At 43.0% G+C, this 15,555-nt stretch overlaps 1 protein-coding gene across 1 annotated transcript in view; it reads right to left on the bottom strand.

Annotated features, from left to right (window-relative positions):
• Positions 1-15,338, bottom strand: part of PAK5 (p21 (RAC1) activated kinase 5) — a 57,363-nt gene extending 42,025 nt beyond the window's left edge. Inside the window, exons 1-3 of the mRNA XM_054383458.1 lie at positions 15,222-15,338; positions 10,570-10,576; positions 89-187 (exon numbers count right to left, since the gene is read on the bottom strand). The gene's annotated coding sequence lies outside the window, so the exon portion shown is untranslated. The remainder of the gene's footprint in view (positions 1-88; positions 188-10,569; positions 10,577-15,221) is intronic.
• Positions 15,339-15,555: the final 217 nt, after the last annotated feature.

Genomic DNA, 15,555 nt, shown 5'->3' with positions numbered 1-15,555 from the left:
CATTTAGCAAAGGGAGATAATTGGCTGCAGGGAAGTTCAGCAGAGCTGCCCGTGTGGCATCCACAAGCAGTCCTCCCCATGCCAGAGCATTCATCCTTAACTTAATTCCTCTTGACAGCCTCCAAGGTACTCCTGATTGTGCCAGGTCTCTCAGCAAATGCCATCTTTTCATCTAGCTCCTCAGGTGCTTACCCTCTGCCCCAGGATGCCAGGAAACAAGAGGCATCATGCTTAGATGTGTTGCTATTTGTGTGGGGATGAGCACAGCCAGTATGTCAGTCCTCTAATGCATGTGCTTTGCCAAGGGACAGTGGTTGATTCCAACACCACAAAGCTCATGAAGGGGCTGAGGGAACCTGTCCTAACAGCAGCTACCCTAACGGTGGCTTTGAGGAGAGGACCAAAAACGGAACTCACCATTATGTGGCTCTGAGGGGGTATTTCTATAGAAAGGCTTTACTGACCCTTACCTTGAAATGATGTGGCACATGAATTTTGTGTTTGTAAATGGGAGGTTTGAAGCAGGTGGTCTTTCAGTTACAGCAAATAGAGAATTTAGTTAAGCGTGACAGCACAAGCCCAAAATTACTTGGACAGGCTAGAGAGCTGGGTGGAGACAAAACTGAAGTCCAACACAGGCAGTGTAGGGTAAAATAACCCCATGCACCAGTACAGGTTAAGGGTTAACATGCTGGAAAGCAGTTCCACAGAGAAGGACCTGGGATTGGACAAGTTCATCATGAACTAGCAGCACACTCTTGTGACCAAGGCGGCCAATGGTACCTCAGTGGATTAAGAAGAGTGTGGCCAGCAGGTCAAGGGAGATTCTCCTCCCTGCTCTACTCTGCCTGAATGAGGCCACATCTAGAGTACTGTGTCCGGTTCTGGGCTCCACAGTTCAAGAGGGACAGGAAACTACTGGAGAGAGTTCAATGGAGGGCTACAAGGGTGATGGGACTGGAGCATCTCCCTTATGAGGAAAGGCTAAGAGACCTAGGGCTGTTTGGCCTGTAGAAGATAAAATGAAGGGGTCTTACCAGTATCTAAAGGGTGGGGCTCAAGAAGATAGGGCCAGACTCTTCTCAGTTGGGCCCAGTGACAGGATGAGGGGCACAACCTACAACGCAGAAAGTTCCACCTAAACATAAAGAAAAACTTCTCCATGTTGAGGGTGACAGGGCATCCTGGATCAGGCTGACCACAGAGGCTGTGGAGTCTCCTTCTCTGGAGAGATTCAAAAATGTACCTGGACACGTTCTTGTACAACCTGCTCTAAAACAAAGTTGCTTTTTGTGGGGGGTTGAACTAGATAATCTCCAGAGGTCCTCTCTAACCCCTACCATTTTGTGAAAAATAAGTTTGTTCCCAAGTAGGAAAGCCAGGAGGTAAGTCGTGTTCAGCTCAGGGCTGCGATGCTGAGGAGCTCCTCCAAACCAAACCGTGGCCCAAGAATAACACTGAGGAAAGCCAGGATGGAAAATATATGGACATGACATTTACTGAGGAAAACACAATACTGGTGGGGAAAATCAAACTATCACACCATCTCTCCTGCTGACAATGGCTGAGTAGCCCTTAGCAGTGCTGGTCCCAGCTGTGCCACTGGGGAATGGAAAGGAAGCAGGAAAAATAGGAGCATTTTTAAGAGCTGTGCTCTGTAGAAAAGCTACCCAGAAGCTTTTATAATGGCAGTACTTGTGCTAGTCAAGCTTCTGGCCAGAAAGGAGCACAACCAGCTCTGCTAGTGCCTGCAGAACACCTGTAACACAGCTCCATCCAGCTTCTGCAAGAACTGAGGTGAGGCTGAGAGGCTGCTACCAGGAGCAATCACAGCATTTTGCACTGAATGCTGTTTACTGTAGTGCCTAACAAATCAAATTACATACTAATCCCTACACCTTGCCTCTCAGATCTACGCCAGACTTGTCTCCTTTGCATTTCACTCCTTTTTATGCACAGAAATAATTAATTGAGCATTACAGTGCCATAGACTCCTGGGCCTGTCCAAATTTCACCTTCAGCAACAGATCAGGTCCCCATACACAAAAAAGCTTCCCAAGAAGAGTATTTTGTGTCCAAGATATTACCTGTGCCAGGTGTGAAACAGACCACAAAAGCAAACCCACTGTCAGCTATTGCTGCCTCCTAGTCACAAATGAAGGTATTTTCCCAGCAACAATCATCCTACAGCCCTACCTTGGGCTGCAATATTATTCTTGGTGCTGGGGAACCTATTCAGGTCCTCCCAGGAGGGTGTCTGTGCTCAGGGCAGAATTTCCAGCAACAGCCTTCCCATGAAAAGTTAAAGCCTTGCCCAGAGGTGACAGGTTGCTCTGTCTCTTCAGCCTCACTCACTTGGCCCCATCCCAGGGTATTGGTAGGTTGTCCCTCCTTGTACATGAGATCAGAGCACACTCCAGGGAACTTGTGAAAGTCCAGGTTTTTGTAAACAGTCTCAAAGAACACATAGATAGCATGCAAAACCTGAGGCAGATGGATTAGAAGGAAAAAAGGATGCCTTCAATCCTAAGGTTAATTATATTCTGTATACTTTATCATACCCTAAATAAGAGTAATCCAGTCATCTTATGAAGTAAGAGAAGTCTGCTTACACCTGCCTGATTTGCAGAGTGCCAGACCCTGTTCCCAACGCAAAAAAATTAGAGCCACTTTTTTCTTCCCCTCCCAGTAGCTATTCTTTCAGACTACAAACTAGGAAAGGTGGAAGAACTTACTTTGCCTTGTAATCTTGTAAACTATCAGAGTCCCAGGTGCATCCACTAAGCACCAATGATGGCACTTGCCATCCCAGGCAAACCCCCGGATAAAAACATACAATAACCTTATTAAGTTGGTAATTAGAATAGCAAAGTGAGATGGGTATTTTTACTTTAAAATGGAGCTTTTAAGGACTGCATACCATAGCTACAGAAACTCTGTTTTTTCATGATAGTATTTCAGCAGCCAGATGTCATGTCCCAGTAAGCCAAGGAAATGATCTGTGCCCAGCAGCAGCACCTGCCAGTGACCCTGGGCAGCCTGCAAGTATTTCTTAGGCACACCTTTTGGCTACTTAAGTAAAGGTTGGATTGAGAACATTCCCTTAGGAATGGCTCCACGTTCATAGCCTACCTCAGCCCAGCAAGACATTTCCTTTTTAAACAACAGCAATTAGTTGATTTTCAATTAGGAAGTTAAGTCCAGCAGCCTGAAGTTTTTTCTGCAGGGATGCCCTGTGGTTGCTCTGCTGAACAAACAGCAGCAGAAGCCTTTTCCCTCAGGGACGGGCATGCTATCAGCAGCTGAAAATTGCCTTTGTGCACATCGAGTATCATCTACAAGCCCAGAGTGTGGGGCAGCATTGGGCAGTGAATCCCTCAAACCCTCCTGAAAAGGCATGTTTTTCCCCAAGGCAGCCATACAGACCAAAAGGGTGGTTACAGCCAGGTCAAAATGTACAAAATGCTTCAGTTTTAAGAAACACAGGCTGCAAAACAGGAGATGGGTGCAAGTCTCTTTCCTTTGATATTTTACTTACTAATAGCCTTCTGCAGCACAAGGACCTCAACTGTTCTCTCCCAAGCAAACAGAACACAGCAATACATCATTAGCTTTGCCAGCCTTTGCTCCCACACACTGATTAATTGTAACCTTTCCCAATATTTGATGGCAAATGAAAGACAATGAATTGGGAAGAGCAAATTAAATTAACGTGTCAAGTCATCCCACACGGCCAGGGCTCCAGATAAATGTGAGCTGGGCTGATACTCCATCTCAAGGAGAATGCAAATGTCTTGGGTGGACCAATGGCAGCATAAATTGCTGAGAAATACTCTGCAAGTGAGAGGTAAAAATGATGTTGGTTCTCCTTCAGCCCACACTGGTCCAAATCCCTGCTGCTGAGGCAAGTGGAAGAAGACACACAGGTGTCTGTGTGCCTGTATAGCTATGAAAACAAGGGAAATCCTGTGCCACAGAAGGTTCCACTCTGCCCTAGTGAGGTCACATCTGGAGTACTGTGTCCAGGTCTGAGCTCCACAGTTCAAGAGGGACAGGGAACCATTGTAGAGAGTCCAGCAGAAGCAACAAAGATGATGATGGGACTGGAGCATCTCTCTGAAGAGTTGAGGCTGAGAGACCTAGGGCTGCTTAGACTGGAGAAGACCAAGAGGGGATATTAGCAATGCTGATCAATACCTAAAAATCAAGAAGATGGGGCCAGACCCTTTTCACTGGTGCCCAGTGATAGGACAAGGTGTAACTGGCACAAACTAAAACACATGAGTTTCCATCTGAACGTAAGGAAAAACTTTTGTCACTTTGAGGGTGGAAGAGCACTGACATAGGTTGCCAAGAGAGGCTGTGGAGTTTCGTTCTCTGGAGGCTTCCAAAACCCACCTGGACACATTCCTGTGCAAACATGCTTTAGCATGCTTTAGCAGGAGGACTGGAATTGATGATCTCCAGGGGTCCCTTCCCACCCCTACCATTCTGTGACCCTCTGGTGCTGGTGTATGTTTCTTTTGCAAAAAAGAAGTGTGCCTTGACTAGAGGCATACAATTTTTAGAAGAGCTTACTCTATTTTTCTATTCTAAACTGAAAATAAAGACAATGTTACCCTATTTTTCAGGAGATGTAACAAGAAGCACTACTTGGAAAAGCAGAGCATTCTAAGTAGCCAATAAAGTTAATGGAAAGGCTCTTAAAAACCACACTCAAACCACAGGCAGGTGGGTCCTGTGGTCATGTCTTGCATTTATTTATTCTTATCTAGAGGGAGATCTCATTGCTTCTTTAGATACAAGGTAGTTTCAGACCTTGTGAAAGGATGTTGTTTTCTCATGTGGAAGAACACCACCAAACACAGAATACTATGTTGGTTCACCTGTTTAATGAGACACCACATTTCCCATGATCCCTGCTTCACCCTCTGCTATTCTCACTTAGGATTTGAGCATTTCAATATGGGAACAATATAATAAACCCTTAGAAAATATTCTGACATACACTACTAATGAAACAATATGATGAGTTCAAACATTGACTCTGTCTACAAATCCTCAATGAACTATGCCAGCCCATACAGCCCAAATTTTGAGTCTCTACCATCCTGCTAACCTCTTCTGCACATAAATAGAACCACTGATGAAAAATTAATCACCTGTGATCAAACAATTTCTCCAGCCTAACCCTATTTTTAATTCAAATAAACTATAGAAATCATAGAATCATCCAGGAAAGGACCTCCAAGATCACCAAGTCTAGCCATTTTGCCCACTACACCAAGTCTGTCACTACATGTGTCCAAGCACCAGATCTATACGGCTTTTAAACACATCCAGGGATAGTGATTCAACCACCTCCTCAAATATAATTTTGGAACAAAGAAGTTCAATGGCCACTAGGATTCATTGTATTCCCATAGATGTTCAGGGTGCTTTATATTTTTTTGAGATGGGATGGATTCACAAGTCATTTAAACACTTAAAATCCACTCCTTAATAAAAAAATATGTACTGACCAACTAGACCACACCTGATAAGCACAAAAATGCCATCTTTCCCAAAGCCCCTCATTTACCCTGCAGCATAGTGCTCAGCTCAATCCTAGGTCAAATCAGCCAATTTTTTTTCCTGTGTTACTGCACAATATAACAAAAATACATTTCAACAATTACGAGCTGTCCAGAACTTGTCATTGACCACACTTCTTTTCAATCTCACAATATCTTGTTTATGATTGAAAATGCCTTCATTTGTCAGGGCATAGCAGGGTGTCTCTTGAGAGCCAGCCCACAAGACATATCTAACAAGTGTACAATGGAACAAAATATGGGGGGGGGGGGGGGTAGGGACGTGGAAATAATAACAAAAGGCAATGCATGCTTCCAGAGAAATAGTAAAAGCTGGTACAGAGTGGCCAAACTAGGATTGATGTACTCCAGGGAACAATACTCATTCTTCTTACTGAAAGGTACTCTTGTACAAGGACTCATTTCAACACACTGACTGACATGTGTTTTTCTAATTTAGAAGTCTTGTGATTCCCAGGGGATTTTATTGTGCAGTAATTTGCAGCCAAGCAGCTTAAATGCATGTATTGTAGTCAGTCACTCTATTATCTTATACACATGCTCACATATAAAGCAATGTATAGAGGTTCCTCCAGTGATTTAGTCTGCAACAGCTCTGGGCAATGACAAAAACAAACCCACAAACAACCACACACAAACCCCACCGACACCTGGAGGTCACTCAAACAATTTCTATTCCCAGCAATCAAAAAGGTTTCAGATTTGTAGAAGCAAATAGTCCTTTAGGTGCTCAGCTTGAGAGAATTAATGGTGTTAACTAAGTATGAAATGCTGGACATCCTCAGGGAGAGGGTATTAAATGAGGCACCCACTAAATTAGACACCCCAAATCTCAAGCTACTTCTGAAATGTCAAAGCAGTTATAGTATTTTTTCCTGAACTGATATTTTTGCTATTATTTTAAAATAGAGAATTCCATATCATAAAATATAAAGGTACTCTATTTCTATGTCTGCAATAGCTAATCTGTTTCTATGTTTTTAACTAATCAGTAAAGCAAAATACTTCTCTAGAGACCTCCAAAAGCTGCCTGGGCACAGTCCTGTGTGATCTGCCCTAAGCAGTCCTGCTTTGCAAGGGGGTTGGACTCGATCTCTGGAAGTTCCTTCCAATCCCCAGCTCTCCATGATTCTGTGATCAAGAATGAAAGCAATGATACATCACTGGAAAAATGTTCTGCTAATCATGCACCAGGTCACACTTCTGCCACTGGCCAAATCTTGGCAAAATAAACAGATTAGCACCATCAGGGAAGGGGATTTTAAAATGGCTTGGTTTGGTTGTGCACACATGCCTTTAGTTTTAACCCTCTGAGAATTAGTTTCCTCCCAGTGCTTGCTGGCAGCTGCAAAGCCAGCATCACAAACATACTACTGAGCAAAGTACATTAGGCTATGTAGGGCTTCTTACAGTTCCCAGGGAAGACTAAGCAGAAGACCACTCTGCTACCAAGAAATGCCCTGCCTTTACTAGTGATGTACCCTGATAATTCAGAAGAAACAGCTTTTACTTTAAAAAAGAATACTATAAAGTTGTTTCTAGGTCTCCAAACCAATTTGTCTTGTGCTGATTGCATCCATGCTGCATACCAAAGCTGCACTGAGAAAGGGCTCTAGTAGGAGGTGTTCCCCAACACAAGTTATTTTACAGCACCCAGTGGGTGCCATGGGGCAGGTGGTGACAAAGACATTGACAAGGCTGGAAGAGGACACATGTCTGTGACAGCATCATGCACCCCTGAGACACATTAATGAGAGAGTGGGTCTGGAGCTCAACTGTTGCCAGAAGAAACCGTCACTGGTGTGCTCGCATTCAACATGCTGATTTTTTTTCTACAATAATATTAATTGTATTTCTTACTTTACTTCTAAAGCAGTGCAGGTTCTGCTGACTCTCAGGAATTGCTCTATTACCATAACACTTTTAATAAAGATTGCTTTCCAGCGAATGATCAACAGAAACAAATGCTTCCTAATGCATAATTGACAGCAAGCCTCTGATAGGAATATTCTTCAGGATGAAACACATCTTCAAATCTGTGTTTACCAAGCAATGGAACAAAATCAGATTATTTAATATGCCAAAATATCTTCAAAATGCAAACAAACCTGACTACATATGAATGTAGCCACAGCCAGTGCCTGGGAGATGAAGATCATGCCTGTTATTGCTATCACTGTGGGTTTCCTACTTTAATATCAAGTTTTGCTCTGTATATTGCATATAACTCAAGGAAAAGTATTTCTGTACTCTACAACAAATCCCAAATGTATAAATTCTACTTTAAATTTCTACTCCTTATGTATTTTCTCTTCTTTTTGTCACTGTATTGTGCTGAAAATTTGGTTTAAAAGTCAGTTCTTATGCTGTTATCTATTGAGTGGCTGTCATACAGTACTCTGTTTCTATATTAAAAATGAGAACTGATCTCTTGAAGGATTTGATAGAGCCTACTGTTTATTGCCTTCTTCAAAAATCTACCATAAACTCTTTATACAGAACAATAACAATCCCCCAAAATAACTGACTGCAATGGAACAATCCCTCAACACTGATTTTTCCAGAGCTAAGCAACCTTGCCATTCAGACTTTGTATTTTGCAATATGCAGACATCAGTTTGGAAGTGTTTGGTCTCACCTGTTCTCTGTTTAAAGAGAAATAAAACTTGTAGGGAGCAATGGAGATCCTTTCTGCTATTTCTCTGAAACTGAGGTGAAAGGTTTGAGGGCAGCCTCAGAAAAGCTAACAAAACCCCTAACACATTTTTATTCCTGGGAATCAGTGCAAATCCAGAAAGATGAATGCTACTATGAGGTTTTAATTTTTTCCAGCTTTTAAATAATAAAAGCAGAAATGCTTTTTTACTGCAGGAGGTTTTGAGTAACTGGAGAGGTTACTGCATGTCAGATGGCCATGACCACCACCTCTCATGAGATGCTGCTGCAACAGAAATTGGCTTCAAGTCCTTTCTTTCAGGAAGGATGCACACACATGAATCACTGCATTTAACAGAAGTATTTTCTTACTGGAACAAAACTATTGTTTCTGGTCAAATGAAATACATTTCCCCATCAAACCTTTCATTTCACTTTCATCACTTTCCTCTTGTTCTTAAATACAGAAGAACACAAAACTCAAAAGCTATTTAAGCTGAACACCCTCCACATGTCAACCTGGGTTTTTCCTCAAACTATTGGACATATGATTCAATGCATTCTGTGGTATTTTTTTGCTTCAGCTGATCTGAAAATGGTCTGTGCTCTGGGTGAGCATCAGAGATGATTTATTATCACAGAATCACAGGGGTTGGAAAGGACCTGCAGAGATCAAGTCCAACGCCCCTGCAAAGCAGGATCACCTAGGGCAGGTCACACAGGAACACGTCCAGGAAGGTTTTAAAAGTATCTAGAGAAGGAAACTCCGCAACCTTCTGGGAAACCTGATCCACTACTCTCTCACCCTCACAATAAACATGTTCTTTCCCATGTTGAGATGGAATTTTATTGTGATTGAGTTTATGTCTATTGCCCCTCATCATATCACTGGGGATCACTGAAAAGAGACTGACTCCATCCTCCTGACAGCCACCCTTCAGATATTTGTAATCATTGATGAGATCCCCTCTTCAGCCTTCTCCAGATTACTGTATGCTTCATGGGGCAATAAAAAGACTTCAGAAAGATAATTTAAGGCAACCATGATACTTGAAATTACTTGAGACATCACAAATAAGTAACAATATCTTCTTTACAATATACTCCTGTAAATTAGTCTCTGCACTCAAAACTTGCTACTAACTCAGCCTTCAGCTGCACCCTGTGCACTCACACCAGCATGTGTGATCACGTGCAGTCCCCAGCCTTGAGTTCAGCCTCACTGACAGCCCTGGTTTTGTAAATTATTTCAGCTTCTTCGAGATAAAAGGCAGGAAGATATCCTGAATGGTTTTTAAAATGATTATGCAAAGCACAGTGGGCTGCATAATACTTTCTCTATTAAACTCCTTTTTAGTATTCTGACAGTAATCAACCGTGTTATTACAGCTATTCTTTTCTCCTTATTACATATAGGCTGAATGTTCTAAGTGGAAATGGCATCATCTTGTCCCCCCATGTTTCTTACTTCAGTATGTCCTGGAAAGTAACCAGCGCTCAGGATGCTGAAAGCTGAAGGTTCAGCTCGCTCACATGCGAGATGTGGTATGAATAAATCAGTGTAAAGTCCATGTGAGCTGCTTCCCTCTTGCTAGCAGAGGCTCAGGCTGAAAACGTTCGGCCACACAGCAGCCTTTACCTACCTGTGCTGCCATTTCAAACATCTCTTCATTCAGTATATTGATTGTTTTTGTTTTAAATGCAAAACATGCAGCTGGGTATTCAAGAAGAAATAAAAAGGGAAGAGTATTTATTAGGGTGGTGTTACTGCTTCTTTCATAGTTACACTTACTGAGAAGGAATGTAACTCAAAGGACACTCCAAAATTCAGAGATTCAGACTTCACGCAAAGTGTCACTATCAGACTCATTAGGACAAACCTCACTCCTGCGTACCTGGTGAGATTAGAGCTGGGCTCCATTGCTGTGTGCTTCATACCTCCCTGAAAGCCTCAAAATGCCATTTATCATTTCCCCAGCATAGAGCTGTATAATCACAGTCCTGGGCTTTCTGGAGCATCATTTAGATCCTAATTCTAACTTGTCAGCTTCAGTGGCAAGACTCTGATCCTACACATAGCCACTTTCTTATCTATTTCCCTCTACTGATAGCAAGATGGAAAAAAAAAAAAACCCTCCATATGGCAGTGGCACATCCAAAAGCAGGAGTGAAGGAAAGCATAGTTGGCTTCCACCAAGTTTATTTCCTATTCCCTTTGTCACACAGGCTAAAGGAGAAGCTGCTTTAGTGCATCCCTCCTTTTTACCTGCCACTGCCTCCCATGTCTCAATGGAAACTAAAGTCTCAGCAAAACTTAAACCATGTCCCTTCATCAGTGTTTTCTGACAGAGGCTGATCTGCACATTATCTGCTCTGAACTCAGCAGAGTTTTATATTCACCAGGAAAGGAAAACATAAGATAGAAATTTCCAATCTGACAAATCTCTGTATATTTGTAAACAAAGTCTAATTTAATATCCAATATATGTATTTTTCAACTGCCCAATTTGAAAGAGTACAATCCAGCTGGGATGAAACAATCACGTTCTTTAACATACAAAATCACTACTCATCCATCAGCTTATTAATAAGTAGTTTTCTAATTCAAAGGAAAAGGCGAGTTATGGGCAAAACAGAAGAGCAATAATCCAAACATGAGCATCTGAAATGCTCCACTGAACTCTGCTCCGGGAGACAATAAAATACTTCTCATTTTTTTCCCCCTTGATGACAGCTTTCCAGTGCCACTGGCATCCATCACATGTGCAGAGGCAAATGCTTCTACACTTGGTAATAATCAGAGCAAGGAAATTACTTACCAGGGGGAGAAGGAACTCTGTTTTTTCCCTTTTGGTTAAAGGCATATGCAAATCTGAAGAGCACACGAAGGGAACTCAGTAGTAGCTTCCTCCTCCATTTCCACTTTCTGAGCAGAGCCAGGACTCCCTGCAGCTCTTCCACGTCACCTGTTTTTCCTGGGATCTCACCTCTGCGATGCTCCTGCTCCCCATGCCAAGATAGGGCTGGCTCCCAAAGGAGTACCTCCATCGGCTCCTATCTATGCTTCCCTGCACTGCGAGGTATATTGACGCAAAACAATCCTCCAGATTCTCTCCAAACTTTATCCCAACCCCAGCTTCACTGACAGTTAGTACTTTGTCACTACCTTTACTGTCACATCAGGTTACCAAGTGCAATGTTACTCCCATCTCACTTTTTGACTCACGTTTGCTGAAAAATAATACAAGATGAAAAAACAGCCCTTGGCAGAACGGCTTCTTGTGAGACTAGATAAAAAGGCTCTTCCTCCACTGAATCATGCACTGAATTTAATAAATACACAACAAGGTAATACAGAGGCACTACAGGGACTAGGCAGGAAATATATACCAATTATGGTTACAAGGACACAGTAAAAGTAAAAAATGTAGAGGACAGTACCAAATGCCTAAAATCAGGACACAATATTAATAAATTAAGCTGACAGGTTTCAGGACAAGTGTTAAGACATTGTGTATCTCTACAAAATCAGCTTTCAAAAGTCTAAGACACTAAAGCTTAATGAATCAGAGTACATTGTTTCACAGATGAGATACCACTAGACTGTTAAACTGCAGAAATGGTAGTAGGGGGTAAATTCGAACTTCTCTAGTGAAGAAATTTGTTTGAAAGAGGTCAGTTAAGCCTTCCACTCAATCTCTCCTGTTTATTTAAAAGAAGTATCTGGAATGAGGAAATAATGACAACAGGCCAGCGAAAAAAAAAAAAAAAACAAACAACTTTCCTGTGGATGCACCACATCAAAAACTGTGGGCCAGCTTGCTTTCAGCTGGGAGAAATGCAGGCAGAAATTGCAATCAGTCTGCAATTCATACAGATGAATCACGTGGAGATGGTTCAAAATTATTCTCCGAATTAGCCTAACGAAACATGCTGCTCAGAGGAAGGTAGTGCTGCCTGATGGCTTTTGGGAAAAGTTAATATTTGAACTTACAAGTCTGGTTTGGAAAGAGTCTCTGTGGCCAGGGCAGAGGAGAGTGAACCCTCAAAGAAACTACTTCTATTAGTTTGCATTTTCCTCCATGGAAACACAGGAGTCAGCTGGCTCCAGGAGTCAGCAGCTGCCCATCTCTGCCTTCACAGTCCATTCTCCCCACATGATTTTGTGCTGTTAATGGCACCATGACCATTTACCTATATTGCCTTTAAGCTTTTAAGTCACCAATAGTCATTTACGTCAATATACCTTTTCTTCTGCTCTTCTGAATACTGTCCCTGCTTACTGCAGGGGGTTGGACTAGATGACCTTTAAAGGTCCCTTCCAACCCAAACCATTCCATGATTCTATGATGACTTTCAATGTTTTTCCCCCTTTTTCTTTACTCCCACTGTAACTCATTTCTGAGCTTCCTACAGCAGAACAGCAAATGCCAGGCAAACCACACACTGTGCTGTCCATCTGCTTCCTGTTCACCTTCCTCTTTGCCCCACATTGCACCTGCACAGTGGTGTGCACGATCTCTGTGGCAAGGTTTTCTGTATGTTAAGTCAATCTCTCCTGCTGAATCAGAAAACAGGGAAGAGCAGCATTATCCCTTACCAGATCTATCATTCCATAGTTTTCTTCAGTGCTAGCAAGCAAAAAAGCTCTTCTCCACAACACAAAAACACCAGAAAAAATGGCAGAAAATTTTTACTGTGCAACTGTTCATCAGGCAGGTGAGGAGTCACCACTGTGCTGTGACGCTCCCCAACCAGTACTTATTTATCTGCTGTGATATCAGCAGCACTGAAGGATTTTCTCAGTGTTTAGGAGAAAGCCCCAGTGCATGTGCCTGTAGCAAAGCAAGGGCTCAGGGGACAGACTGGCAATCCCAATAGGGAAACCGTGCACACAGGTCAACAGAGCAGCAGGGAAGAGAGGGGTCTGCAATGCAAAACAAGCACAAATGTGGGAATCATGTCAAGTTTCCCTGAGGAGACAGGAGCAGCACAGAGGTATCAATGTGAACAGCTAGTAGAGGAGGGAAAGACTCAGCAATCTGATGGAGCAGACAATAGAAAATTGAGCAGGAAGGCCAAGCAAGAATGAGTTGAATCAATTAGGTAGATTTGACTTGATCCAGAAGTGAAGGGGAAAGGCAGATGAGTGGCTCTTAAAGAGCAGCGAGGAGGATTTATCAGCCATGCTTTAGAGTGAAGTGATGGTAGCACAACTGGTATCACTTGGCAGCTGCTGAGAGTCCCCTCCGCTGGGTTTGCCCTGTGTGACTCTCCTAGAACTCTGATTACTCAGAACTGAATTAATTAGACACACATCTAGCCTTGGCAGCTTTCTTCCCCCAAACAGAGGGCTTCACAAATCCATAAAACTCCTTGGACCCAGCTCTTTACCACTCTGCCTCCTCTAAAGGCAACATATCAGTAACACTCCCTCTCCATCCATGTCCCCATGAACGTCAGAAGCCAATTGGCACATATGACCAGTCTTCATCTCTCTGCAAAATAATCCTTGCAATTGGTTTCTAGGAAATTCATTTATGCAGGAGTGGCTAAAGAGGGGCTCACTTTCTGCAGATTTATCAGCACCACTGCATTGTTGCCAGGGCTTGATAAAGAACTTCCATCCGTTTGGCGTACATGTGCTTTGTCCCTTGCTCTGCCTTTCTTTAAAAGGAAAAAATCTGCTTTCACAGCTGCCTCCATGGAAACAGCAACTCTGTGATGTTGGCGACGCTCCAGTGAGCTCAGTTCAAAGAGGGAAATCTGCATTTCATGACTGCAGAACGCTGAAACATCAAGACGGGATCCCAGAGCACCGACAGGTCTGCTCTCCTTGGTGAAGTACCTGTGGGTCAGATCTCACACTTGGCAACATCTGTGCAAGCCTACTGCTGAGGAACAGGCAGATTCAGGCCTCACTGATGCTTGAGAAAGCAGAGGGACTAGATAAAGTTTTTGACTTGTACACTTCATTAACACTCACAGGACTAATGCAGCTCCTGGACTACCGAAGCAGCCAACGGAGATGAAGATAAGTGTTCTATTCCTCTCCTGTAATGAGCTTTGAGACCAAACATTCAGTAAATTTAAATTAAATTTAAAAACATTTCCTCCAATTTGCACGTTGAAAAGCTTGCTTCCACTTCTGCTCTTTTAGATTTGGCCTCTGTACCCTCCCGCATCCCCAAGAACATCATGGTTGGTGGCGAACTGCAGCAACACCTATTCCATTCCTGGGCCCAACTTCCAAAGCAGGTTAAAAATGACTCCTTTGGCCCCTTGAATCACCTAAGGCGCAGCTTTCAGACTATCAAAGAGGATGAACAGCAGCTGTGCAATCAGAGCACAGGTAGAAAAGAAGGGATGTGCCCTCTGGCTTAGAAAAATTGGTCTAAGTGTAATAAAAGGCATAGCAATTCTATAATAATTCATACAGCTCCATAAACCCCAGAGCATAAATCAGGTTGTCAGGAAGAGCAGATGTGTAAGAATCTCTGCAGGAGTAGAAAAAAAAAAAAAAAAAAAAAAAAAAAAAAACCACTGCGACCATCTACAGCATCACAGCACACTGCTAGGGGGCCATGCCAGCTGCTGGTTCCAGTGCTCCTCCAGTTCAGCAGAACGGGGTTCATGGCAACTTGTGCTGAATATTAGGGAAATGTAAAATTCTGCAATCCCTAATTGTCCTTCAGTCAACAGTACCTGTTTAAATTACTGTTATTATGGCAAAGATATTGCAATTGCTAACATAAACACAACCAAGGACTGTAGATGTTGGGGCTCTCCACCAGCCGGTGTTTTACTTGCTGCTAAATATCCTCTCTTTCAGTAGACACCCAGCACTCAGGAGCTGCCCTGGGATTTCCAGAAGGGTGCCCACCAAACAAGCACAGAACTGGTGAAGGAGGAGAAACACATGACAAAAGCCCCAAGGAGCTCACAAAGGAAAGGCTGAGCATGGACCCCCACCTTGGGGCTGAGCTGACCAGGAGGTCTCATCCCATGATACTGAGACTCACAGGACCTTCACATGCCAGGGCTCCCAGCTACTGCAGGCTAAAGAAACATCTCCTATGAGGGCAATTACTCAGCCTTGCCTTCCCTTGGGAAGGGAAAGCACTCATCCTGCTAGCAACAAACAGGTATGAAAAAGATATCAAAAGAGACCAACAGAAACATCAGCCATGTGTCAGATGAAAACTGAAATAGGTCCTTTTTTAAAACATGGACATGGTGTGTTTGTCAATTATCTAAGTTACTTGGGATGAGTACAGCACACTGGTTCAGCTATCTTCTGCCTTAG

This window comes from Indicator indicator, chromosome 9 (assembly GCF_027791375.1).
Source record: "Indicator indicator isolate 239-I01 chromosome 9, UM_Iind_1.1, whole genome shotgun sequence".
NCBI lineage: Eukaryota > Metazoa > Chordata > Aves > Piciformes > Indicatoridae > Indicator > Indicator indicator.
This window is presented reverse-complemented; position numbering and strand designations above follow the sequence as displayed.